At 47.7% G+C, this 27,878-nt stretch overlaps 1 protein-coding gene across 2 annotated transcripts in view; it reads right to left on the bottom strand.

The window, feature by feature from the left end:
* The window catches only part of MORC2 (MORC family CW-type zinc finger 2), a 959,542-nt gene that overhangs the window by 519,351 nt on the left and 412,313 nt on the right, over nucleotides 1–27,878 (bottom strand). The window lies entirely within an intron of this gene.

The raw sequence follows: 27,878 nt of genomic DNA, 5'->3' as shown, positions 1-27,878 counted from the left end.
AGTCAGTCATAAAACATTCACTAGAAGGAGGCAATCTTTATCACACAAAAATATACTTCAGTACTTCACAATATCAGGTTCTGAGGCATTTAAACTACTTTGAAGGAGGAGCAAAATGGCATTCAGAGCATTTGAAGTAGGAGCAAAAAGGCATAAGTTAATAACACAAATATTACAGTTACTCTAAAACAGTGCAAATAGTTCAAGTTCACCAGAGGAGTTGATTCAGTGCAATAGGTTAGGCCAATGTCAATGGGCTAAAGTCTTGCATAGGATAAAGCAGTTCTGGAAGTTAAACGGAAAAGTCTTTGCCAAAGTTCTCAGAAGTAGTTTGTAAAGGAAAGATTCATATGTTGGGTCACAAGCTGAATAGGCCTGCAAGTTGCCAAAGTTTCACGCACTTTTGCAGTGAGAGGTAAGTTCTCTTTTCACAGTACCTTACAATGAAGAAAAAGATGCAGCTGAAGATGTCTGTTCCTGGCAGTTCCAGCAGATCTTGCTGTTCCTGAGCATCAGTCGTGGGGACAAGAGGGAGGACATCGGGGGACTCCTGCACTGCACGGGGACTGGTAAAAAAGCTGGCAAAGGCAGATCTTCAATTCCGGTAGCTGTAGTCAAGCACACAAACTGGTGTCCTCCTCCCTGGCTATTCGGTTTCCTGCAGCACTCTGAGGAAAAGACAACCAGCTCCGAGAATGGTATCCAGGTGGCTTACAAGTGGATTGGTCCCACCAACTCAAAGTCAGAAGTCGTCCTTGAAGGGCTTCTCGGTCGAGATGAACTTGGCGATTCGGACCTGTTACAGGGCTTCACCGGGCAAACCAACGGTCCAGGAGTTGCAGCAGCCGTCCTCTTCCAGCTCATCTTCGGTTCTTTCTTTCCAGTGGTCGACTCTGCCTTCTAAGCCAAGAGACTCGCCTTTTAAACAGTTTTCTCCCAATCATTCCAGCCTAACTGCCACTCACCCAGCAGGGTGGCAGTCCTTGCCGGAAAGTCAGCCAGCCAATCACACCAGAGTGCATTTGGGTCTCCTAGGAGACTAAGCACAGGGAGTTTCGGGCACCTCCCTCACTTCCTGCCCACTCCAGAAACTAGGGCGCCAGAGGCGGTCTTCAGTCCTGAAGCCCGCCAAAGGCGTGGGAACAAAGGGACCGAACCTGGTTTGGCGCACAGAGAAACTCTAGAAGGACCTTTCCAAAAAGAAATGGCGAAAAAAGAAGACCGGGACCTGTTTAAACAAAGGAGACTCAGACGCCGTCTTGAAAAACATGGCTCCCACAATTTAGCGCTACCGGTGTTCGCGGTCGGGAAGGCGATTAAGAATCCATAGGAGGAAAATCCATCAGAAAGAACATTACACATTACCAGAGGTAAGTGATTTGTTCTCCTAATGGATCTCGTCTCCCACATATAGACTCCCATAGTAGTATGTTACACCATAGGTTGAAAAATACAACATTCAAGGTCAGATGAAAACATTTTGCAAGACCGCCCTAGCAAAATGAGCGTCCTGACCCATTTTTACTGCCCGTCTGCAGGCAGTAATAATGCCATGTGAAAGTGGGCATCGTAGACCATGTTGCGGCCTGGCAGATGTCCAATGTTGGGGCTCCTCTTTGGAGAACCAAAGTAGCAGGGGCTGTGTTCCAGGTGCCTTTCTCCATTCCCCATAGGTTGCAGCGCTCACCTGATCGCCTGCACCAACAATGCCCGTCGTTCCCCCAAGGGGAGGGCTACCCAGCTGGGATGCTTCAAAAACCCTATTAGGCCCTCCCCTTGTTCCAGCACAGTTTTGCTAACCAACAGATGAGTCTCAGTCGTGCTGCATGCTGGACATTTTATTATCCGAGTTGCAGATGAGTTTTCTGCTCTTCTAAATTGCTGGTTGATGTTGGGTTGTGATGCCAGTACATATTTAGTCTAGGTAGTTTCTTTTCTTCGTTTTCTCTAGTTTGGAACCACTCCATGTTTTCTAGGTTACGCCAAAGGCAATTTTGGGTGTTGCAGTTCTGAGAAACGAGAAGAGAACTGCAGCCAGTAACTGTTTTGAGAGGTACTGGGAGACAATGAGTGGTATCACAGTGTCTGAGGACTAGTGATACCCCAACTCCCACTTCAGATACCTGGGGCAAGAGATTTATTCAAGTGAACCACCCCCTCCAGGTTTTGAAGGGTCACTCCCCACCCCCTTTGCAGGGTCAGGATGACCCCGACACCTTGTCATAGTCGGAAGAATGCATCTAATTGATTTATTTATATTTGCATTTATAGAGCGAGCAGAGGCATCACGGCGCTGGTACAAGAAAATGGCTTAGTTACTTTACATAGAAAAGCGGCTAGGTTACGTTAGCCCATACATGAGTGTAGATATGCCCAAATCAAGCCAAAAGTACCACCAAGTTGTACAAGTGTACCAATCCTTGCAGATTATTTACAGAAATCTGTCAAAAGACATAATTTGTTTAAAAATGTAAAACTCTGCTCCTCTGACTCCTGTGCATCTCCAATAACACACATGGTTATCAATAAAGTGGACAGTGTCGGTCAAACTGACTCTCCTGTCGAGAACTCTCATACTCAGGGACAAGTCACACTGGGTATCCCTGCGTGCTTGAACCGTTTTGTTACGTCACCAGCGAAGACTGTTTCTGCCTTGATAGCCACCATAAGAAATGAGCCCCCACAGTCTGCCAATATCGCTTCATTTGCCACCACTAAAAAAATTGAGTTGCGACTGGCTGGCATTCCTGGGTCTGTGGATATTGTCCCCAAACCAGCATCTACGGAATTTACATTTAAGAAAGTCCTATATGACTATCCCTAAGGACGGCCATATTAGAGACATGACCATAGGAACTTAATTACCAATGTTGATGAGCCTGTGAGAGAGAACCAAGGGAAGCTCTTTGAAGCAAAGTGCTGGCATGGCTTCGCCTAAGAACGGTCCCGGGTGTAGTTAGAAGCTCAGATCTGATGTTTTTACGCAGAGTAAAAATTGATGGCTGGTGTATCTTGAAGAACAGGGATTGTGTGGTGGTTGTGTGTAGAACTAGTAACATCCCTGGGTTTCTAAATATGTGTAAATATATGCCAAGGGGATCCTCAAATCTAATATTTGAAGTGTGATACTTAACCACTTTCAAATGTTCTCTGCTTTCAGAGCCCCCTCCGATGTTTTTTGGTTGCTCTTATGTATTTTTTTGCCAATTTATAATGTATACATTGTTTGTAGGTTTTTGTTTTTAGAAACGCCGGGGAGCAGCAACAAACTGCTATGGGGAACACACGTACAGTGTTGCAGGCAGTAGAACGCTGCTGTGATGCCTCGGTGGTACTGTTATGATTTTAAAATAAATACCAGCAATATTTTCAAAGGGCCAAGCGCGCCCGGCAAATCTCAACGGATGGTGGTATGAGAAGCTGGTGGCGCACTTCTCCCGAAGCGAGGCGAAGATCCTGGAAAGAGAGGGCTCCTGCCCTCTTGCTTCGATGAAGAGTGGGAAGAGTGAGACCAGGGCACAGACAGGCCCTTATTATGCAGCCCTTGTGTTGTGTGACTGGCTTCTGCCGGTCGGTGAAGCTGGTTGGCAAATAACGTTGCAGTAGACCAATCAAAGAGCGGGATTCAAATAAGCAGGAGGGCCATTCAACGCGTCGCTGCGAGCGAGGCAGTCATTACACACGTTGCCTGGCGACCATAGAAACACCGGGGAGCACGTACAGTGCTGCAGGCAGTAGAAAGCTGCCGTGATGCCTTGGTGGTACTGGTATGATATTAAAATAAATACCAGCAATATTTTCAAAAGGGCCAAGCACGCCCTGCAAATTTCACCAGATGGTGGTATGAGAAGTTGGTGGCTCGCTTCTACCGAAGCGAGGCGAATATCCTGGAGGGAGAGGGCTCCTGCCCTCTCGCTTCGATGAAGAGTGGGGAGAGGAGAATACACACCTAGATTTGAGATTCCTAGATAATGGGAGAAAAAGTCCTGGATTTCACCATAAAATGGACACTTCAATATAAGTCTAAGTTGGGTGCACAGTGGATTCCTCAGAGGGTGTCCTGGGTGTGTATGTTTAGTGGGTGAAGTACTTATTGCAGGAAGTGGTGGTTAAGGATGGGGTGAGCGTTAACGTAGTAATTACTACCAGTAGTACCTAGGTTAAAACATAACCGATAGTCGAAAAGTGCATTAATGAAAACTGCAATCGTCAAAGACCCAACCCACACAAACTACATGTGTTGCCCATTACCTAGTGGTAGGCACATTACGGAGCTAAGGGTTGGGAAAGAAAGGGAACCCTAGATACAGTAGCATATTATGTTCACTTAGTACTGAGCAAGCCCCGAAAATGCCAATACAGAACACAATCACAGTAATCCCTAGGCCTCTAGTGCAGGGGTCTCTCCAGATGTTTTGGGCTACGATCCCCACAACCCCTCCCTCTTAACTATGTTGAATAGGGCTGATGGGATTTGTAGTCCAAAACATCTGGGGAGCCAAAAGTTGCTGGCCCATGCTCTAGTAGATAGTAAGATGGATACAAAGGCAGTGATTAAATATAGCACCCAGAGTGAGGAAATGGGTAAATATTTCAGACCCTAAGCCCAAAGGCCCGAACACAAGTAGATTTCCAGCACCAGACCCATCCAACACCTAGTAAAATAGCTCTAGAAGTATTTTACAGTTATATGATGTAACAAGGCATTTTCAATAGACAGTAGTGTGTAATGTAACACTTTAAAAATACAGATTCAAATTATTGACTGTCCAGGAAGGACGTTCAACAACCACATATTGAAAAAGGAACAAAAGATATTGGACACAAGCCCAGAGACTATTGCTAAACATGGTCCCCTAATTGCAGCACCGGCTTCTTAAAAAAAATCCTCCAGCAGGCAAGTACATCTACAAAGTTCAACAGAACTTCTTGTAGGTGAAAATGTTAATTTATGAGCTAATTCCCTTCAACCATAGAGACCCCCAGCTCTTTTGCTGGACTTAGGACTTTAAGTTTAACTCCTGAGTGAGTGGAGCCTTTTTCTCACTCTCTCAGGTGTTTTTCCCTGATTTGGATTTTATAATTTTCACTGGTTTTGGAGTCTGACAAACTGCATAGGCATCTGCTATTTGTATAGTGACACACGGCACCCTCAGTGCAGTGTCACTGGGAAATCCTTTGGATTTCTCTTAAGGTTTAAATACCTTTTCTTGGGTGAACTACTGTTCCCAAGAATAGTAAAGGGGAAATTGATCTAACTTACCTTTCTACTTTGTAGGTCCAGCACACACCATCTTATGTGGAGTGCTGGGGAGAAGGGGGGAATTTAAAGTCGTGCTACGCTCACGACTTTAAATGGCTGGTGGCAGTGGTTTACTTTTTGGTACCAGTGTGCTTTTCTACCGCAGGCCGAAACCTCAGCTGCAGTGTAGCACCCATGGGTGTCCATTTTCTCAAAATGGTCCCAGTCTTCTTTTTTCGCCATGTTCTGTTTGCGAGTTCTTTCGTGACTTTTGTGTTTTACCTCTGGTGGGCTTCAGATCTGAAGCCCACCCCTGGCTCCAGTATGTCTGTAAGGACAGGATGTGAGGGAGGGTCCTGAATCTCCCCTGTCCTTTGTCTCTAGGTGTGCCTGAACGAAACCAGTCCTGATTGGCCAGCTGGCTGTCTGGGAAGGCCAGCCATCCCGCTATGTGTTTGACAGCCTAGGCTGTGCATGAATGGAAAAACTTGCTTAAAAGGCAAGTGTTTTGGGACTACTGGCAGAGTCGACCACTGGAAGAAACATCGAAAGAAGAAATTGTGAAGAGAAGCCTGCTGCAACTTCCTGAATTGCCCGGTGAAGCCCTACTGCTGTGCTGACCGCCTTTTTCATATCAACAGAGAAGCTCCGGGCGAGACTACTTCTTCCCTTCGGTTAGTGGGACCAACTAACACCAAGACTAACTCCACTTTGGTGCAATCCCAGACTTGCTGTGCCTCTCCATTGCTGCAGAAGCCCAATGCCAGGGGTCGAGTGTCCATAACTGACTGCAATGCCTGCCGCAGAATGAATCTGGCCAAAAGCTCCAGTAGCCTCCTAAGGACACTTCAGAAGTAGGAAATCCCAACCCAGAGTCCCCTCACCAGAGTCCCGGACAGAGGGAGCAAGGAAAGTCCAACCAGAGATATTCGATCTGCATCAGTGCTGTTTGCGAGCGTTGAAACCGTGAAATGCCGCTGAATCGAAGAGAGCCATAGCTGCCGTCGACATTCCCGAGTACTGCCGCAAGAGCCCTCCAGACATCCTCCCTCTTGTCCCCACGACTGAGGCTCAGGAACCAGGGTCTGCTTGGCTGTAACAGACAAAATCCAGCTGGACCTCTTTTCTTCTAACCAGTTACTGTTTGGGCTTGGGGGTACTTATCTTCTTGCCTTAAGTCGTGCTGTCTCACTTGAGGTTTGCACTTGCTTAACTTTCTGAGTTGATTTCAACTCCCCTTTGAAAAGACCTAACAGCTTGTGTGTCTTCAGTGATTTCCTTTGAACTATCTGACTTTGGGAAAGACTTTATCTAAGAAGTGCATCAGAACTATAGACTTTGTCCAAATGACTTTGCCTGTCCTGGCTCCCTAAAGGCACCTTTCTGAATCCATTGACTTTGGCATTGCTCGTACCCCCAAACTCCCATAGGTTGTAGCTTGTTGAATACTGTTACGGCTGGGAAAGGCTTTCCTAGATCTCATTTGAGTATTCAGTTGTCCTCACATTATAAGAAACTGTTCTAACCTTTATATCTTCCCTTGACCCTTCCTTCCTGAAACTCAGAATTTGAAAAGTATATTGGTGTGATATATTAATGCAATCCTATCCTTGTTATTGAAGTCACATCAGGGTGTAGGAGAAATGTATTAGCTTCTTCAAAGAGTATTCACCAGCTTTATTGATTTTGAAAAGTAATTCCAAAGTTTGCTTGAACAGTTACAAACAATTGCCTTTTTAAAGAATGCGTTATTAAAACTGACGTTAAATAATAATTTATAACTGAAATCGTGAGTGTAAGTGTTACTAGTATTGACTGATTTCATCTGTACACCTCACATTTACCTCTCTTGAGATGGGCTTGGCTGCTCAGTCACTCTACCAACTTGTGTAGTACAGATCTATACCAACATGTGGGTTACCTAAAGGCAACAAGATAATGGCTTGCTAGTGCTAGTAAGAACAGGGGTGGCAACCTCGGGATATTACCACATTGGGAATAGACACTGGGGTAAGCCATCTGCTATATGGCAACCCACAGTGGCTAATTTACAACAAAAGAGACTTATAGATACAACAATGGCCAACTATAACTCCCCCTTGTTCCTAGGCGACCGGACAAATGAGTTAATGACCTGGGATCTCTCGCAACAATCCGAGACCGTGGTTGTTCAACACCGCCCAGATACAGGCCATCAGCATCTGGGTTTAAGGTAACCACTCAGCATCATGATCCAATTTATGGTCAAGAACTAACCAAGTATCTACACTATGTATAATCTCCTGAGGTTTCTAAGTGGGGGTGGGGCGCCCATGGCCCCAGACAGAACATAATGCGAATATAAAAAAGGTTTTCATCCTAATGTCTAAATAATACATATCCATGCAACTTTGCATATATAATCAATATAATCCTACCAGACCCAGACCAAAAGTATTTTTTAACAATTCTCCCTAGGTGGATGTGGTAATCATCGCCATATCATATGGAGAAGACTATCTCATTAGACGAAGCAAGTGATAGGTCCTGATGAAGATGACACGCCAGAACGTCATCAAAACCGGTCGACTACCTGGATGGACGATACCCCTGAAGAAACATGGGATACAGGATAGAACTGATCACTGTAGTGGAGAACAGACCTTCTCCTCCTGTTAATCAATTAACCTTTTAAAGCAACCATACTTCGGTCATTTGGAAGTTTGCGACGGATAGCCACAAAATATCTAAACAGTTGGTTTTCAATAAGGAGCACTCTTGGCCCCTTAAACATAAGAAAAAGAAAAAAAGATATCATTGTGGCTACCCGGCACTTTCTCTATACCCTAAAGGACAACACTAGTGGTCCACAGAAAATATTTGTATGATGATCTTTTGATAAGATTTTTCAAATTTGTTGGCTTCCTATAACCCACCACCAGATCAACAATATATCGTCGACACACTTTGTGGAAGGTCAATAAATCAATATAGGGCCCCGGTGTCTTATGGAAATAGTTCCTCCTTGAAATTCTGATGTAAATAATAGTAGACATTGTTCAATAATACGAGCAATACCTGTTCACTCACTAAGACAGATAAAGTGAGAAAACCTTGTAGATGCAGGGATAGCTCTCCTCTTCTTTCACTCTTAGATAGGCGGTCCACCACCTCCTATCTAGGGACAGACATCCCACAACAGGGAAAGGGTGTTCTTCTGTCTAGGGACTGGTAGCTTACACATCAAAAAATAAACTTCTAAGAAATGTCTTTTCCTAAAAAGTGTTTGTGAGTTAAAAACAGTTACCTTAACTAACACTTAAGGCCACTTGTCATCCCCAATCAGAATCCCTGATTGTTGTTTGTGTTACCTAATACCAAGCAGATAAGTCTTGTGTAGTCTCACACAGTGTGACTGCACCAATTCTTACCCACCACTCCTGCAAACATAGCAGAACTAAGGCATGATCATGGTCTCCCCATACAAGCACATATACTCATGCACAGTCCTACGTCAACCCTCCAATCACTCACAGGGTTACTAAAAGTGGTTGGAAGCCAGCAAATTAGGTGATCTCAAAAACCGCCAAAAAACCTGGACCACCCATACAGTGCTATTACTGTCTTGGCTAGTGACTGGTTTAAACCAGTCCAAACCACTACAGAGGATTCAAAATGACCATTTTAGATCTACTTTGTGGTTTCCCCAAAGAAAAGTACTATAAACCAAATAGATTGGTGTTACAAGGTTTTACTAAAGTCTTGTCTCTGACAAGCCCTCGAAAAGCCCACCTCGGGAGGCCTCAAGCATCTAAAGGTATGGTAGGATGGAGAGCAGCCAGGCTTAGTCTAAAGTGGTAGGAGGTCTGTAGTTAGGTACCAAGACCTCAGAGCACACCTTGGTTCAAGAAAACACTTACATACTGAAGAGTTATACTGTTGTAATTCCAAGTTCAGGTAAGTACTATAAAAGATACATACAGTGTAGGATCACTGGCAATATTGTGTTCATAAGCAAATACATTCCGAGGAGCCTTTTGGAAAAGCCAATCACATAATAAATCACCATGAAACATACATGTAAACATTTCAAACTCTTAATAACGTTTTGTAACTTCAACCCAATCCGGGTTTAAAAGTCAACCCTAGCAGTTTGAGTCTCTCAAAGTTCAAATGGGTCACTGGTCCACCAGTGACCAGGGGTTGGCCAGAAAATTGGCAAGAAGAGGCAAAACACAGTGTTCAGAGTAGCAGGATGCAGCAAGAGTCACTAAAGTTGCAGGTAAGTAAGGTTGGTGGTTCATAAGTGGTTTAGAGAGATTAGGATGGCCCCTTGAAAGTGTGCCCCAAGGACCAGTGTACTAGGGCAAGTGGTTTTACCGTCAAGAACACAAAGGGTTGTACCCCAATGTAACTCTATGGAGACCTGGGAGGGTGCATGATATAAGCTATCGGCAGCCCCCAGAGTCACAAAGGGACAAAAAAAGCCTTCTGTCAACCCAAATGGTAGAAGAAGGAATCAGAAAGGACAAGTCATCTTGCTCACGGCTTATAAAAGTAAGACCACCATTTTTGGTAAACGGTGTTAAGTCATGCAAAAGGTACACTGGAACCAGCCTGAACAGATGGACTGTCACAGTAACAAATTGTTACTGGAGAAACGAGAAAAGAGATCCATTGTCTCCCCTCAGTACCCCACGTAAGGTGGGGTGTGCCGATCTCGAAAAAATAAACCACAAAGGATTAAAATGTATCGCTTTGTCCCAAAAACTGCAGGAGTTGGCCAGAAAAAAACAATGAAGAGAAGGTGCTGTGTGTTGCTTCACAAAAGGTAGATGTCAAACGTTGGAGGAAAGCATGACTCCTAACAGCAAACAAAATCCAGGTGTCCAGCAAAAAGTGCTGGAGGAATGGAGTGGAGATTTCATACAATTAAGAGAAATCTACCCTAACTGTCGGACTTAAAACATTAAATTTTAAAAAAACTACCAAAAAAATAAATTATGCTACTAATTGGATAGCACTGTGCTGAACTCAAAACCACATTTCAGCTGCTACTAACAAAAATCAATCTGGGGTGATCCTTTTACCTCAGGGTCAAATTTGGGTCCTTAATATGTGCTACCTTACGACCATGTACTAAAAAAGGATTAATACATGGGCAGGTGGACTGCATCAGAAATCCTAAAAACTAAAGGAGACAACAATGTCCCATAAAAAGAACAGTAGAACCCCAAAACATCTGAATAGCCAAAGGTTGTAGATACCTGGGGAAATCACTAGCTAAGCCTACAATGGCTGTTGTGAAAACATGGGTTCACTGTGGATAGTTTTGACTGGTTTAGACGGGTCCCTAGAACTGAACAGGTCATTCTGTGTGGGTGGGCCCCGGGTTTTTGGTGGTTTTAAGGGTCAACCTGATAAGCTGGCCACCAAAATTCTTTAGGCGCCCCTGTGTGTGATTAAAGGGCTGGCTTATGGCAATTTATAAGGCAATTTTAGTACTACCATCTGCTGAGGGCACTACAACCGCTGACCTTAATGGAGGGCTAAAATGGCTGGCAAGAAAGGGAAGCCAAATTGAACTCAAATGTAGGTAACATGGACAGAGTGATGTGGCTTACCTCCCAGGTACGGGTAACGGAATTACACAAGGACACAATTAGTCCACAGACATACACTGCTATACTGCAAAAATAAAATCAGGTCAAATAAACTTAAGGTATAATACACAATACGACTAAAAACAGCATACGTCTAAGAGGGACTGTCTCATCCCACCACTGTCTATATGTGAGCCCAGATGGTTGGGGAGAACAAGGGGATCACAAAACCAAACAAGCGTGTAAAGCCCCTTATGGGCGTGCACAATTTTGTACAGTGTCCTAAAGACACAAACAACGCCTGGTCTATGACCTGGTGGTCAGCATCTAATACATATGGGGACTGGGAGTGGGTAGGCAGGAAAGGGACCCAGTCATTTTACCAGTAGGAAACATACTAAAAATCCCCAAGGCCTACACCAATACCCCACATTAATTTGGATCCCCTATGGCATACCTTTACAAATAAAACAAATGCACAATCGTGTAAGGCTTTCAAGAATTTAAAAAGACAAAGCAAAAGTTACCTTCATTACCATTTTAAGGGACCTTTTTTACAGTGTCACCAGAATTAGCTACAATCTTAAAATGCACTCAATATTAGGGAAGTGCAGAGCAGTACTTCTAAAATACATTAAAGTCGCAGGTAAGTACTAAAATTATAAACTGTGGTCTAGAGCTCACTGAACTCCTTTTGGGTACATGAAAAATGTCCTGGGGCTGTTTATTACCCTCCATTTTCACTTAAGGAGAGTTGCAGAGCAGGTTCAACTTTCCATAGAAAACATTGGGAGGAAGGGCAATAAGCCATCTGCTTCAAAAGAGGAAAGTCAGTTCGACACTACATGTGCAGATGCTACAGCTAACAATCAGAGGGAAGACAAATAAGAGACCCAGATGTCTATGGATGAACCAGAAGCCCCAGAGGATGATGCAGCAGGCCGGGAGGACCCCCCAATAGAAGTCTACAGGAAACCCAGTACAGACTTGCCTCAAAAGAAATCTCCAAATATCAAGGGGGGTCCTGGGAGACTCTCTGCCAGACATGAGTCCTGGTTACAAGAGCCTTACCCAGAGTCTTTAGCTCACTATCTTTCACAGAGGATAAATATCCTATGGACCCCTTGCTCACTATTCTTAGAGAGGCACAGCTCCTCCCTACTGATGAGGTCCAACCAGACCGAAACACGTGTCACGGGATGCTGTTGGTACTCTTGTTCAGAGGAGAATTGCCTAGCATTTCAGTGCTGGACTGCCCCAGGGCAGGACAAAGACTGATATGTTTGGGATATTTCTTCTCTGTGAAAGAGAGTGAGCTAAAGACTCTGGGTAAGTCTCTCGTAACCAGGACTAATGTCTGGCAGAGGGACTCCCAGGACCCCCCTTATTAATTCAAAAGAAATCTCGACAGAGGAAAACAGGAGGGTGAGTATCTCAAGAAATCGCACACCAAGACACAGTTAAGTACTGCTGCCAGTGGTTTCAATGAAAATGGCTCCATCAACACAAAACAACACTAAGTACAGGGCTTCTTTCCTTAGGTGCAGGATTCGGTACACAGGGTCTTGCACCCTGAACCAGCGACGAACAAGGCAACCACAGAAAGAAACAAGGCGGCCTCCCTACATCTACCATCCAGTGTGAAGTGAAAAACTGGCTAAGGAAGACGTGGGGACCCATGAAGATGTTATGTTATTGTATATTTGTATAACGCCTTATATACCATAGGTATGATCTCAAAGTGATGTGGGTTGAAAGACCTTGGGGACCATAGTCCAGGTAAGTGGAGAGAGTACTGAACCCTTAGAGGGGCCCTTTAAATCAGTAACACGTCATACTCAGGATGGGATGTAGAATAACTCTTACACCAAATAATAACACCAACTCAAAAAGTTGGCAAAAAGTCTCCTCCAACTGTTTTATTTTCAATTGTCTAAAACAGAGTTACAACAGACATCAACAGACGTTTGATTGTGTTCTCAGCGCAAATCACATACAAATACATTTATATAGCTATAGTTCGTCATATTACGTGACAAACTAAAAACCTACGGGGAATTGTGGTTGGACTAAGGGGAACATCCAAGTATAGTTTCTATATAGGGACTGGTTGTGATTGCGTCTCTACAGTCAGGTGGACAACTTATGCCCACCACTAGTGCAAGTCATCTTCATCAGTTACTAGATACATGATAGACCATTGGCTATCAAGTTATACAGCCTTCTAAAATTGGCTGGCAAGCTTGTACCATGTCTGGAACAACCGGCTCACTAGCAGCACGTAAGCTGGTACCCCAGGCGTCATTGTGTGGACTTGACTGTCTCCTCACCCAATTAGCCCCACATCTCTCATCGCTCATGCTGTCTGCCGTTCAGCTTGCCTTTGAACTTGTCCTTGTAAAGTATTACTGCTCCTGAGAATAAAAGGGAGTAGGGGCACACTATTATCGCAGTTCTGATCTGTATGCCTTAACTCCCATTTCCATCCTTAACTCACAAGACAGAAGACTGTATTTTGGCCTGTTCTGCAGCATTTAATTGTCTTGAATTAATAAACTTGACACGAATGATGTTCTTTCTTGCACCTTAACAAGGGCTGATTCAGATTCTCACGTCCACTTTTCTTCAAGGATAGATAACCGGTTCTTGGCTACTTCATCTTTTGACACCAGGCCAGACAGCTATTTCAGGCCATTCCTCGATCTTCAGCTTGTTTTGTTGCTGCGACAGTCTTTCCCTAGCCTTCCTTCTTCACGGATCTCAGCTTACTAAATGTGTGACACCGATGTCCGGATTCTATACAGTGGCAGCACCGCCTGCAGTCTATTCACTACGTATAGCTAGCCTTTAAGATCACTTAGTATACTTGTGTTGCTGCATCTGTACAGTTATAAAATAGCTTGCATTTTCTGCAGTGCTCTTCACACATGCAATCTTCATTCTGCATATGAAAGTTTGCTCAATTCTTTACTTCGTCATCAGATTCTATAAGGTCCATAAATCCTCTTCTTCAACCACTCTTCTCAGTGCAACACCCTCACTTCATATTCCTTCAGGGATTTCCTCTAAGAGGTTATCATCACTACGGGGGTGCATCATATGATCTTCTTAATGGATAACTTTTATCAAAGACTCTCTGTGGAATTGGCACCATCACTGGTGTTGTGCATGTCTCGACTTCTGGTTTACAGCATATAGGCAGGATGGGGGCAGGACTTCCTGCAGAGGCATTCAGCTGCTCCTCTACAGTAGGGTAGCATATAGTGCTTGGGTGCACTCAGTATGTGTGCAGCCAGCAAGGTTTGCGCAAAGGTGCCTGCATTCTAATGCTAGGTGCAGTGGTTGTGAGAGATCAGTGGAATGTGTGCAGCAAGGTAGTTGGCCTCCGAGTCTGCATTCTGGTGACCGTGGGGCCTGTGTAAGAGATTATGTTTGCAGCTAGGCCGATTTTATTCGCGGGGTAGAACTCTGTTCCAACAGTCTGTTGAGGTGCTTGAGGAGTAGTGTAGGTATGTGTGCAGCTAGGCTGACATTGATCAAGGGGTATAGCTGAATTCTATTGTTTGTTGGCGTAAAGTGGAGAGTGGGCACATTGGTAGTAGTGAGTGTCTGTGCTTACTGATAGGAGGTCCTTGTTCCTGGTTACTTTCCAGAACCCCATGAGCTGGCCGTGTCTGTCCTGGTGGTTCGCAGTAGTGGATCGCCGAGAGAGATTCTCTGGCTGGGGCCGAGTATGCTTGGGTTTGCCCGGTCGGAGGGTCTTTGTTTCTGAGTCTCTGTTGTAGGTGTCAGAGGGCCCATTTTCCAGGTCCATGGTCATAGTTTGTGGTGGGTGGCTGGGTAACTCCTGACACGTTTGTGGTTACAGGTGTGGAATTACTATTAACATGTGCTAGGCAAAAATGTAATTTTAATTTATTATTATAGTCTGCCTTTTCTAGAGCAGTCTGTTAGAAATGTCAGTCTTGAGCAGCCTACACATGCTTCGGTACATCGTCTTTATCAAGGCATCAAGCCATCAAGCCAAGCTGTATGGAGCTGTATGGATCCAGTGCTGTGCGCGATTCCAAAAACGTTTTTGTAATTGCGATTGCTTGTGACAATATATATCCTGCGGTATATAAGCAGAAAATCCTTTCTAAGTTTGAAGTTATGCCGTGTTGGCCGACATTGGAATATTGGGAATCGTGCAGCAGGGCTTCACCAGGCAAGCCAACGGTTCAGGAGGGTGCTGCAAGCTTCTCTTCCAGTTTCTTCTTTGGTTCCTTCGTCCAGTGGTCGACTCTGCCTTCCTTGCAAAAGACCTCGCCTTTTATGCAGGTTTCTGCCATTCATTTGAAGCGTAGCTGTCACTCACACAGCAGGGTGGCTGTCCTCCAAGGACAGCCAACCAGCCAATCACCTTTGTATGCATTCCTGTAAACAAGGGGCCTAAGCACAGGGAGTTTCAGGAACCTCCCTCACTTCCTGCCCTGCCAGACACGCTGGAGCCAGAGGCAGCCTTCACCCGTGAATCTCGCCAAAAAAAAAAAAATAACACACACAGGGAAACAATGCCGGGTTTGGCGTGCAGAGTAAAACCCAAGAAGGACCTCACAAACAAGAAATGGTGAAAAAAGACGACGACCGGACCATATCAAAATAATGGGCACGCATGAGTGCATTAGTGCAGCTGAGGATTCAGCCTGCGGTAAAAACGCACAATGGTAGGAAAATTAAACCACTGCCACCAGCCATTAACTGTAGTGAAGGTAACATAAAAATGTTACATGAGAAAGTAGAAAAGGGGCTAAGTAACCCCCCTCCCCAGCACTCCACATAGGATGGGATGTTATGGGTCTACAAAGAGAAAAAGTTACGTAAAGTCAATTTCACTTTACTACTCTTGGAAACAGTAGTTATGCAAGAGAAGGTATTTAAGCCTGAAGAGAAATCCAAAGGACTTCTCTGTGACACTGTGCGGAGGGCGCTGTGTGCCACAATACAAAAGATGATGCCTTTGAAGTTTGTCAGACTCCAAAACCAAAAGGAACACAAATCAGATAAAAATATGAGAGTGAGAAAAAGCTCTCACTCACTGCAGGATAAAAATTAAAAGTCCTAAAGTCCAGTAAAAGAGCTGGGGATCTCTAAGGTAGAGGGGAATTGGAACAGAAATGAGAATTCTCCCTAACAGATACTTTTGTCTGTAGCTTGCTTTTCTCAGTTGAGACTTTCAGTAGCTGCTTTTCTAGAGTAGATTTCAGCTGTAACTTTCAAAAGTTTAACAGCTTGTGACCGTACAGTGATTTTTTCTACAACTAGCTCTCCAACTTTGTGCAAGACTGTTTACTATCTAAGAAGTGCCTGAGCTCCATAGACTTGGCTTTAATTGACTTTGGGTGTCCTGGCTCCCTGCAGACTCTTCTAGCCCACTGACTGATTCTTACTGTCCCTCATAGGTGATACATGGTTTTTAACTAATATTTCTGGGAAAGGTTTTTATCTAGACTTCATTGGGAGATTTAAACGTGTTTGTATGCTCTGCGACGCTGTTTAACCCTTTTCCTTCCTTTAACCTTCCCTTTCTACCAACCTCAGAACTTTCCAAGTATACAAAGTGATATATAAATGCCAATACTATCCTCACTAGTGAAGTCACCTGGGTGTAGGAAGTTGTGTATGAAGCATCTCTAAAGACTATCTACTTGCTTTGTGTTGATTTTGAGAAAGTATTTTGAAGTGTATTTGATTCCTACATATATTGCCCTTTTTAACGAATGCTTATTTAAAAAACATTGTTAAATAAATAATCATTTTAACTACAAACCTTGATTATAAGTGTTACTTTGCTACTTGTATTTGTGGATTTTAATGCTACAGCTCTAGAGTTCACATTTACCCCTCTTGAGATAAGACTTGTTGCTCAGCCAACCTGTGTAGTAGAGGCCTATACCTAAAAGTGGGTTACCCAATACCAAGAGGACAAGGGTTGTGTAGTCTCCCTCAGGGTTATTACATCTATTTTTGCCTAACAATCATTAGTCTGGGGGTACAAGTCCTTAAGTGACCTGTGACGATCCTTCAGATGGTGTCACTTCTCCGACAGGAGGGAGTCCCTTTCCATGAGGCTAGGGTGGTGAGGCCACTAATCGATAGTCCCTGTAGGGTTGTAAACATGTGGGACGACCTCATGGGGAGGAAGTCCCTCCTGGATACGAGCGTGACTCTGGGACACAGCCCTGTAATACCCCAATCCCACAGGGTAATTACATCACCCAAACCTTTCCGCACATGTGCTTATGACATGATGATATATGTTATTTATGTTGCGCCCATATACAAGTGTTTCAAGGTGCGACAAGGCAAGGGAGGGCTGCAAGGGGGGACAAAACAAAGATCTTACTAGGCCCAGTGACATTGAGAACGTGCAAGTGCAGGGGAGATGGAGGGGGGGGGGGGGCGGGGAATGCAAGGGGCAGGGGAGGAGTGGGAAGTGCTGAACACGTGATCTTAACAACAGGTAATGTGGCCAAACAAGAGGCAAGTGCAAGAATTAAGCACAGACAACGGGTGTCTAATAAGTGCGGGTAAGGGGACTGTAGGGTTGCAGATTCAGACCCAAGTGCAAAGGGTAGCCAGGCGGCAGTGAGGGTATACAGCTGGGTGGGCAGGTATTTGGGCCTGTGTTCAGAGGGTAGCCAGGTGCCCAGTGCAGAAACAGAAAGATCAGCAGGGGAGAGGAAGAGAGAAAGCAGAAGCAAAGAGGAAGGTCTTGAGGTGCTTCCGGAACCGAAGATGGTTCTCCTCAAGTTTCAGAGAGGCAAGGAGGGTATTCCAGTGGAAGTCCCTGGCCAAAGAAATTAATAGTTACACACCATAGTGACTAACATACTCTTAGTTCATAGTCCCCTTTCCTCCATTCTGTATGGGCGTCCCTAGCGAGGGACCGGAGACAATCTTTTTCACCAGAAAAATCTTCCTCCCCTTTAAATGTAGAGGCGTGCGAGGGCGCGGCCCTGGGAGCAGGCGCTCGCCTGACTCCGCCCACCGGCGCCACTCCTCAGTCCCGATTGACGCATTGACAATATTCAGAATTGCCCAACGACACCAGTATAATTAGGGGGGAGGATGGTGGGACGTATGGAGGAAAGGGGCTATGGACTAAGAGTATGTTAGTCACTACGGTGAATAATTATTCATTACTCTTACGCCCCATCCCCTTTCCTCCATACTGTATAGGCGATTACAACAGAATGTAGCCCCAGGGTGGAGAGGAGACCCTTCTTACGAACACAGGTTTCTTAGAACCGCCTGCCCGAAAGCCATGTCTGACCTAGAGGCAGCGTCCAAACTGTAGTGCTTACAGAAAGCCGAAGGGGTGGCCGAGGTAGCCGCCCTGCTAATGACCTGCCACGGCACATGCCGTTGGAATGCGATGGCCGTGGCCTTGGCTCTGACCACATGGGCATGCAAGTTACCTGCCACCAGCTTTTGCTGCCCCTCATAAGCCTCCTTGATGGCCGCGACCATTCACCTTGCTATGGAGGCCTCAGAAGCCTGATAATCGGGCTTTGACCCACCGAAAGTGCAGAACAGGGCGTCTGACTTGCGGAAGTCATTGGTCCTGTCCAGGTAGTATTTCAGAGCATGTCCGACGTCCAGACAGTGCAGGACCCTCTGAGGCTCATCCTTGGGGTCGGCAAAGAACGTGGGTAAGACAATCTCCTCGTTGAGATGGAAGGAGGAGGTCACCTTGGGTAGGAACGCAGGGTGCATACGTAGGACCAACTTGATCTTGTGAAAGGTGGTGTAGGGCTCTAATGCTACCAGAGCCTGTATCTCGATGACTCTGCGAGCTGAGGTGATGCCCACGAGTAGAGCTGTCTTCGTGGTGACCAGCCTGATGTCCGCGGACGCCACTGGCTCGAAAAGGCTTGTGCGCCAATGTGCCCAACACAACATGGAGGTGCCATGCAGTGTGTGGTTTCTTTATAGGCGGGTGGAGTCTGTGGAGGCCCGCCAGCTGTCAGTTGACCACCGGGTTGGAAGAGAAGAGGCCCTCCTCTGATTTCCTGTAAGCCCCTTCAGCTGCCAGATAGGTGCAGCATGTGTCCACCTGCACGCCGGAGTGGCGAGGTGTGCTGAGAAGGAGAGAACATCGTCCAAGGTGCAACTAAGAGGGTCGATCCCTTTAGAGTCGGCCCAATGACAGAATCTAGACCATTTACTCCTATATTTCCTCCTAGTAGCCTTGTTTCTAGCGCCCTGGATGATCTCTAGGTTAGCTTGAGAGAGTTCAAGTGTTTCAACGTGAACTGCTCAGGAACCAAGCAGCGAGGGCTAGTTTGTGAGGAGCGGGGTGGAGTACCCTGGCCCCCTGTAGGGACAGAAAAGGAGCCAGGCCCAGATGGAGGTGAATGGGTGGCCTGTCCGAAAGGCTGAGTAGCTCAGAGAACCACAGTCTCGCCGGCCACTATGGAGCTATCAAAATGATGCTTAGGTGACAAGATTCCTTTATCTTGTAGAACACCCTGTGGACCAGGGGTGTGAGCGGGAAGGCGTATGCCGTCATGTCGTTCCACCGTACCTGGAATGCATCGCCCAGGGAGCCGGAGCCCTGCCCCGGTCAGGAGGCAAACTGCTGGCATTTACTGTTGTCCCAGGAGGCAAACCGATCCACTTGGGGATGCCCCCACCTGAGGAAGATCTCCTTCAGGACCAGGTAGTTCAATTGCCACTCTTAATTGTCCGCCCCCAGTGTGCGGAGCCTGGCCGCCTCCCCCCAGGAGGTGGACTGCTGTCTGGTAGATGTTGTTCTCCAGTGCCCGCTCCCACATGTGGACGGCTAAATTGCACAGTGTAGGTGATCTGGTACCCTCCTGCTTGTTGACATAGTAACTGCTGGTAGAGTTGTTCGTCTGGATAAGAACTGCCTTGCCCTCTATGAGAGGGAGAAGGGCCTTGAGAGCCAGCCACATGGCCTTCAATTCCAGCCAATTGATGTGGGACTGCTGCTCCTGCTGAGTCCAGACACCATGGACATGGTGGCTGTGCAGATTGGTTCCCCAGCCCTCTAGGGAGGAGTCTGTAGTACCGGTGACCTGAGCGGTCGGCTGCCGGTAGGGCTTGCCCTGCCGCAGGTTGAAGTCCGTGGACCACCACATTAGGTCCGGATGGAGAAAGGGAGGAACATCGACTGGCTCCACTTGGGAGCCCTTCTTCCGATTCCATGAGGCTGCAAAGTGCAGCTGTAATCTCCTCATCTTGAGCCTTGTGTTTGGTACGGCCAACAGGACCGCCGCCATTATACCCAACAGATGCTGGTACCACCAGGCAGAGGTCACTGCCCTGGAGTGGAAGTGAGGTGGCTTTCTTGATGGCCGCTATCTTGTCCTCCGAGGGAAAGACTCTAACTCGTGTCCCAGATGAGGCCCAGGAAGGTCAGGGTCTGCGTGGGTTGCAGCTGAGACTTCTGGAGACTGATAGTGAACCCCAGGTCATAGAGTGTATTCATCAGTGCGGATGAGGTATGGTGAACCGCTTCCGGAGATGTAGCCCGGACGAGCCAGTTGTCCAGTTATGGGTAGACATGGTAGCAGTGGGCCCTAGGGAGGGTTGCCACTGCATTCCATCAACCTGGTAAACACCCTGGGGGCTGGTTTGAGGCCAAAGGGTAGTATCTTGTATTGGAAATGGCAGCCCATGATCCTGAACCGCAGTAAGGAACGATGAGGCTGGCAAATCGGGACGTGTAGGTAAGCATCCTTCATATCCAGGAAGCACATCCAGTCTCCCCTGCCCAGTTTCCGCAGTGCTGGCATAACCATCTTGAATTTTTGCAAAAGAAGGGAGAGGTTGAGGGTGGAAAGGTCCAAACAACTCTCAGCCCATCCTGGTTCTTCTTCTGTATGGCGAAAATCCTGGAATAAAAGCCCAAGCCTCGCTGGGAGTGTGGGACTTCTTCCACAGCCTGGCTCTTGACGACCAACCGGATCTCTGCCAACAGAGTTGCTGTCCCAATCTGTGGGAGAGGAGGGGAGGAGGGAAGAGAGGTAGGTACTGGTAGACAGTAGCACGTGGAGACTAAAAAGAGGATATAGGGGTCCAAAAAATGTAGCACCAAAATTGCATGTGAAGGGCAAGCCTGCCCGCCACCGGAGACACATGGACCCGAAGGGGCGTGTCATGCCTTCTTCCCTCTGAGGCTGTTGCAGAGAAGGGGGATTGGAAAAAACCCTTGCCCCTATCCTTTTGTGGTTTTCTTCGGGGCTCACTCGGAGAACGGTCAGGTTCACTGGGCCTTAATTCTTGAAAGCCCTGGAACACGCAAAGGCCCGCCTCCTTGTCAGAACGTTGCTGTGACTGGGTGTAGGCCTTGGGCGTGGCCTTTGTAAGAATAGATGAAGACTTTGCAGTGTGCGAGCTGTTCCTCTTTTTATCTAATTCTTCATCAGTGGTGGCGTGAAAGAGGTCACTACCCTCGAATGGAAGGTCCAATATGTGTTCCTGGAAGTCGGGGTTGAACTTCGTAGCCCGGAGCCAGGCAGTCCTTCTCATGATGCAGATGTCCCGGCCAGAGGTTATCGATGTGGGCCGTGGTGGACTCAATGATGTCCTGCGCTACCAGCACGGCGTCTCTTAGGCCAGCCTTGAAGTGCGCTTGGCTCTGCGCCAGAAGTTCTGGGAGGAAGTCTGCAATTTCCTGCCAGAGCCTTTGGTTAACGGCTGCCAGCATGGCATCCACGTTGGCTTGACGCAGGTGCAAAGAGGCGTTGGAGTACAGCTTTTTCCTGTACGCCTCCAAGATCTTCTCCTCCTTTCCTAGCAGTGTCGAGGACGAGGTGGCCGAGGACGACTGAGGCTTAGAGTAGACACGCCGTAGTGATCACGGAAGAGTGCGGTTGAGGATGCGCCGAAAGCAAGTGTGTATCCCCCTCCATCTGCCTATACTTGGCATTGAGGCACCGATTGACAGGTTGGCCGACTGCGGCTTGAGCCACCCCTTTTTCGCCAGGGCAACTACATCTTTCTGCATCAGGATCCCTGTTCTGGTTGGGGGTCTTAGGATGAGGACTTCTGCCAAGACCCCTTCCTCAGGCTGAGGAAGGCCCAAATATTCTGCCTAACCTGCAAGGCGTTTGTGGAAGGCCCTGGCTGAAGATGGCGTGTCGGGGTCCTCCTTGTCAGTGTCCACCAGAGTGCTGCTGAGGAGGCTGTTGCGGAGCGGAGCCGCCTGTAATGTGGGAGGCAGGGAAGCTGGAAATGGAGGAGCCGGCTGGGTCAGCAGTGGCTGCGCTGGGGCCTGTGGCACTGGAGCCATAGGAGGAATGACTATGGGTGCCGGTGGGGTGACCTGGGGGAGCATGTCCCAGATGGCATCCCGGATGATGGCCCCCATCTGGGGAGTTTGCATGAGTCCTAGGAACCTTTCGAAGAACCGGTCTTCGGAGGCTGTAGAGGTGGCAGGTGATATTGACAGAGTGGCTAAGGGCATCTGGGGCCGGGGCACACTCTGCCTGGGGTGCAGGGGAAATCTGCCCTGCGCTGCTGATGGATAAACTGTAGGTGATGCACCTGGTTGACACCAGTCCGACCTTGTGACTCTTTCCTACACCCGCTCCGCCAGAGGGGGTATCGGACAAGCAGCCATCTTCTCTGGCGCGGCGGCCATTTTGTCGAGCTGTGTGCCAAAGTCGTGGTGCCTGGCTTGCTGGAACCTGCCCCGTCCAAGACGCTTGGTGTTGGAACAAAAGGCCTATCCCGCACCTCAGGCCGTGACCTGGAAGACGTATTGCCCTTGGCAGAGCTGCCAGTAGTGCTGTGTGAAGGCGCCCCCTCGAACATGATGCCGGTACTAGGGCATTGCCCCTCGGGAGTAACTCTGGTAAATGGTTTGAGGTCCCTCAGCACTGACCCCGGAAGGATCTGGAGACCCCTCAGCCGTGAGGCAGGTAGCTGGACTAGCCTCAGTATGTGTGCTAGTGCTAGAACCCAAAAGGTTCCTCCTAGTCGGGTGCTTCCTTGGGAAGGAGTCGCCCTTACTATGTGCGATGGTGAATAGAGGACTTTTCTTTGGCCCAGAGTGATGTTTGACAAAGTCCATTAGGTCCTCCCGAGGCTCCCTCCATCTAGCTTGCCGGTTCTTCAGTGCCCGTGGAACAACCTTCCCAGCCGTGGTCCGGGTCAAGGCAGCAGAGGCAAAGGGCATGGGGGTCTGATGTAGGGAAGAGCTCTTCACAGGCTGGACACCTGCTCAAGCCCAATGAAGTCGGCATGCACCGGGGTGGAGGGTGGCGTTGGAGGACCAAGTACCTAAATGAAAAGAAAAAGACAAACATAGAAGAATATCCAGGGAAGAGCGTGTGGTATTACATGGCCGAAGCGAAACCCAGGAGCGCTGGTGAATTCGGCCCATTCCCATCGCCGCGGAAAACAGGACTGAGGAGTGGCGCCCATAGGTGGAGTCAGGCGAGCGCATGATCCCATGGCCGCGCCTCTAAATTTAAAGGGGAAGAAGATTTTTCTGGTGAAAAAGGTTCTGTCTCCGGTCCCTTGCAAGGTACGCCCATACGGTGTGGACAAAAGGGGACAGGACTTAAGAATAAAATCTACCACCAACTCATTGCTTGGAGATGCGACTGATCCTGAGGGAGTTGGAGGTGGAGGAGCGAAGAGCTCAAGTAGGAAGGTATTTCCGAAGGAAGAGTTGAAGGTATTGCAGACCCAGGCCCCAGGAATCCGTGGACAATTCAGAGGGTCTTGAACTTAATCCTTGCAGCCACTGGGAGCCAATGAGTAGATTTCAGGGCTGGAGAGATACGATCCCTGGGCTTGAGGCCAAGGACAAGTATTGAAGTCCTGTTCTGGATGAATTGCAGAGGGCGGAGAGTAGAAGCAGGCAGATTTAGAAAGAAACTGTTGCAGTAGTCCAGCCTAGAGAGAACCAGGGCTCTGGAGACAATGACTTCTGGGGGAAGGATAGGAAAGGAAGAATACCCCTGAGGAGGTGCAGCTGGTAGTTTGACTTCTTAGAGACGTCGGAGATGTGTGGAGAAAAGGAAAGCGTCGAGTCGAAGATGACCCTGAGGTTCTTAGCCTCACAGGTGGGAACAGGAAGAGGGCCAAGGGAGGCCGGCCACAGGCTGACAGGAAAGGAAGGTGTAGGCGTGCTAATGAGGAGGATCTCTGTCTTACTGGCATTAAGACAGAGGTCATTAGCGGCACACCACTCCTGGATTGCAGACAGACAGTCAGAGATGAGAGAAGGAGGCGCAGTGGCAGAGGGGAGCCTGAAAACCAGCCGAGTGTCATCCGCATAGCACTGAAAGTTGGAGCAGAGAGCAGTAATGCGATGGGCGCGGGGTGCCAGGTATTGGTTGAAGAGCCGAGGAGAAAGGCGAGACCCCTGGGGAACACCACAAGTGGAGAGTGAGATAGAGGAAAGGAAGGGCCCAAGTTGGACCTGAGAGGGTCGGCTGGAGAGGAAATAGGTCAGCCAAGCCAGGGCCTGATCAGTGATACCCAGGTTATCACGCATTCCATTGACCAGGATGGCATGGTTGACTGTATCGAAGGCAGAAGAGACATCAAGTAAGATGAGAACAGAGGGGAGATTAGAATCAAGGTTAGGGAGCAGGTCTTCACGGATGTTGTGGAGAGCAGATTCCGTGCTTTTGGCTGCTCTGAAGCCAGACTGAGGGTCATGGGGACAACCAACAGAATGAGTGTGGAGGTTAAACTGGGAGATGCCAACTTTTCCAGGAGTTTGCCCAGGAAAGGAGTAAGAGAGATTGGGCAATAGTTAGCTGGGTGGGAGGGGTCGAATGTGGGTTTCTTGAGAAGAGGGTGCACAAGAGAGTGCTTCAGAGGGTAGGGGAAGGCTCCAGTCACGAAAGAGTGGTTGCAGAAATCGGCCAGGGCAGGAGCATGGGTGTCAATATGGTCCTTGATGGTTTTGGACGAACAGGTTAGAACCTGTTTTGACTACACTTTCATAGATCAGACTTAAGTAATCTCGATGTGAGAAAAGAGGAAAGGAAGAGAAAGAGGGAGGAGAGTCGGCTGACAGGGGGGCCGGAGGTAGCGGAGAGAGACGCTGGAAGAGGCGCAGATGAGAGGGTGGACAGGATGTCCTGGGTTTTTGAGATGAAATGAGAAGCCAGGACCGTGCAGAGGGTCTGGGGGGGGGGACAGGAGTAGTAGAGACTGCAGCAGGATTGGCCAGATCCTTGCACATTTTAAAGAGTTTGACCGAGTTGGTGGATGCTGCAGAGACGCGGGCTTAGATGTGGGTCCTCTTCTTAGTGCAGACAGAGAGCGGGTATTGCCTTTGGAGCAGTTTGTCAGAGGATGAACAATATGCCTGCCATTTCCTCTCAGCCACCCTACACTTGCGTTTAAAGGTGACGAGGTTAGAGTCGTACCAAGAGTTGCACTTGGCTTTGGGCTTCAAGCAAATCCTCGTGACAGGGGCAAGAACATCAAGAGTATTGGAGATGAGTGGAGCTTGGAAAGGGCAGTGTCAGGATGGGAATCAGGCAGAGGTGGCGGAGGGGGAGAGCAAGTGCCAGCAAAAGCCTCAACTGACACACGCTTCATGGGCCAGATCACCGAGAAGGTAGGTGGCAGTACTGTAACTGGCTTAGCCTGAGGGGTAGAGAGAGAGATGGGAGGAAAGGAGAAAGTGATAGCTCCAGAAGAGAGTAGTGGTGGGAGGGTTGGAGAGGGGGAGGTCAGAGGAGATGAGAACATCCAGAGTGTGTCCTGCAGAGTGAGTCCGGCCAGAGGGAAGAATAGAAAGTCGCAGAGGTCGCGAAAGAGTCCAGGGGAGGGACAGGAAACATCCAGGTGGATGTTGAGGTCTCCGAGGAGGAGGAGTTGAGTAGTCGAGGCCAGGAGGGAGGAGAAAAGGTCAGCCCACTCAGAGAGGAAAGAAGTAATCTGACCACGTGGCTGATAGATAGTAGCAATGGTGAGAGAGTGGCCAGGAGAGAGAGAAAGCCTGCAGACAAGGCATTCGAAGGAGGGGTAGGCCTGAACAGGAATCACAGAAACAGTAATCCACTCGGGAAGGTCAAGGCTACACCCACACCGGGACTTCTGGGGAGGGGTACAGATCAGAGGTATGCCCTGCGGAGGTGTAGAAGGAGCCCAACCAGGGCAGAGACAGAGGGAGGAGAGGGAAAGGTAGCCAGGGAGGAGGCAGAGGTGGGCGGTAAGGAAGTTGGAGAAGGGAGAGCAGGAACTGCAGGGGAAGGAAGGAAGTTGATGAGGTGCAGGAAGCATCTATCAAAGAGGATGTGGTTTGCCTGGGGGAGGGAGGAAAGGGAAAGGTAGCCAGGGAGGAGGCAGAGGTGGGCGGTAAGGAAGTTTGAGAAGGGAGAGCAGGAACTGCAGGGGAAGGAAGGAAGTTGACAAGGTGCAGGAAGCATCTATCAAAGAGGATGTGGTTTGCCTGGGGGCCTTGGACCAAGACGGTGCCATTCAGGTAGACAATGATGACCTTAAGAGGTGTGGAAGGAGGCCAGGAGGGCCTCCCATCTGGAGCCACCATTAACGGCAAACAGTCTATGCCTAAATGGAGAAAAAACAGATCCTCATAGTAGGACCACCCACCCGATTAGCCAAACTCCACCCACAATACACAGCTATAGTCATTGACTGCACCCCTATCCAATCAAGTAGAAACCCCAAGGGTCTATCTAGACTTGAGACCTACCATGTCTAAACATATCAGTGCCCTTGCCTCTTCCACAGCCTACACTGCCAAACGTATTGCTTTGAGCCAACCCTTCCTCACTCAACAAAACTATCACCCTCGCGAGAGCCCTTATTCTTGCTACGATTGACTATTGTAACATACTCCTACAACATAACCAAAATGCAATTACTGCAAAAACAAGCTCTTAGAGCAGCTCTAGGTTTAAAAAAGGGGGATCACATATCTCAAAAAAGGGGAGAGGCACATTGGTTACCCATCCAGGCCAGGAATCTCCATAAAACGCTCACCCTTACCCATAAATGTATCTCCTACTTATCTTAACACAAGTCTAAACCGTAAATCCACAACCAGAGTCCTTAGATCTCATGCAAACTTACACCTACACATCCCTGCTTCAAGAATTCAAGAACAGGTAGCTCCAGCTTCCCAGTAGCAGCTCCCACAATCGGGCACTCACTCCCAGCCAACATTAGTAACGAGTGAAAAATGAAGGAGGGTGAGGCGCGCACTCCAGGTTCTGGTCAATTAAACCTGTTGCAAAAAATATATATCTGGGTTAAATCCCAAAATGGACAAGTATTCACCAGGGTTAAATCCATCTGCTGCAAATCCCAAAGATGAACAAGTATTAACAGGGTTAGATCCCTTCTGCTGCAATTCAGTTGCTCAGTATTAACAGGTTTAGATCCCATCAGCTGCAGTTCTGTTTTCTGTAGTTCTCCTCCAAGCACTTTCTTATCTCAAATAATCATCAGGGAGGCTGTGTATTCTTTAACAGGTGTTACTGATTAGACTCAAAGGATTCTGGTAGCTGTAGTGAAAATGTTTTTTCAGTTCAGGTGACCAGGGACCGACGCCCCTCCAAAACTACAGCTACCAGAATCCTTTGGGGAAAACCCGCCAATCTACACGCAGTAACGACCGCTGGTTCCTGAACAACAAGAAAATTGAAACAGTCCCTAGTATAAAATACTTAGGAATAATGTTCGATGCAACGCGGTCAGAAAAAGCCGCATGTCTGGCCTTGTGGGTGAAAATAAAATCATTAACCACTCAGACCAAACTTGTTGATCGGAAATATGGAAAATTTTCTCTTCTGCCAGCGATACAATTCTATAAACAGAAGGTGGTCCCAGCAATGACCTATGCAATGGATTCAGCACTAAACATCCAAGACTCGTTATGGCCGAAATTGGAGGGCTTTTTATGGAAGGCAGTACTGGGCCTCCCAAAATCAACATCTATCGCAGCCATCAGGCGGGATTTGGGCCTCCTATCGATGAAAGCGTCGGTCAAGCAAAGCCGAATGAGACTTCTGTGCAAAATAATTTCTCCAGACGCTTTACCTTTA

This window comes from Ambystoma mexicanum, chromosome 10 (genome assembly GCF_040938575.1).
Source record: "Ambystoma mexicanum isolate Mex_15411 chromosome 10, UKY_AmexF1_1, whole genome shotgun sequence".
Lineage (NCBI taxonomy): Eukaryota > Metazoa > Chordata > Amphibia > Caudata > Ambystomatidae > Ambystoma > Ambystoma mexicanum.
The sequence above is the reverse complement of the archived record's forward strand: the minus strand, read 5'-3'. Positions and strand labels throughout refer to the sequence as shown.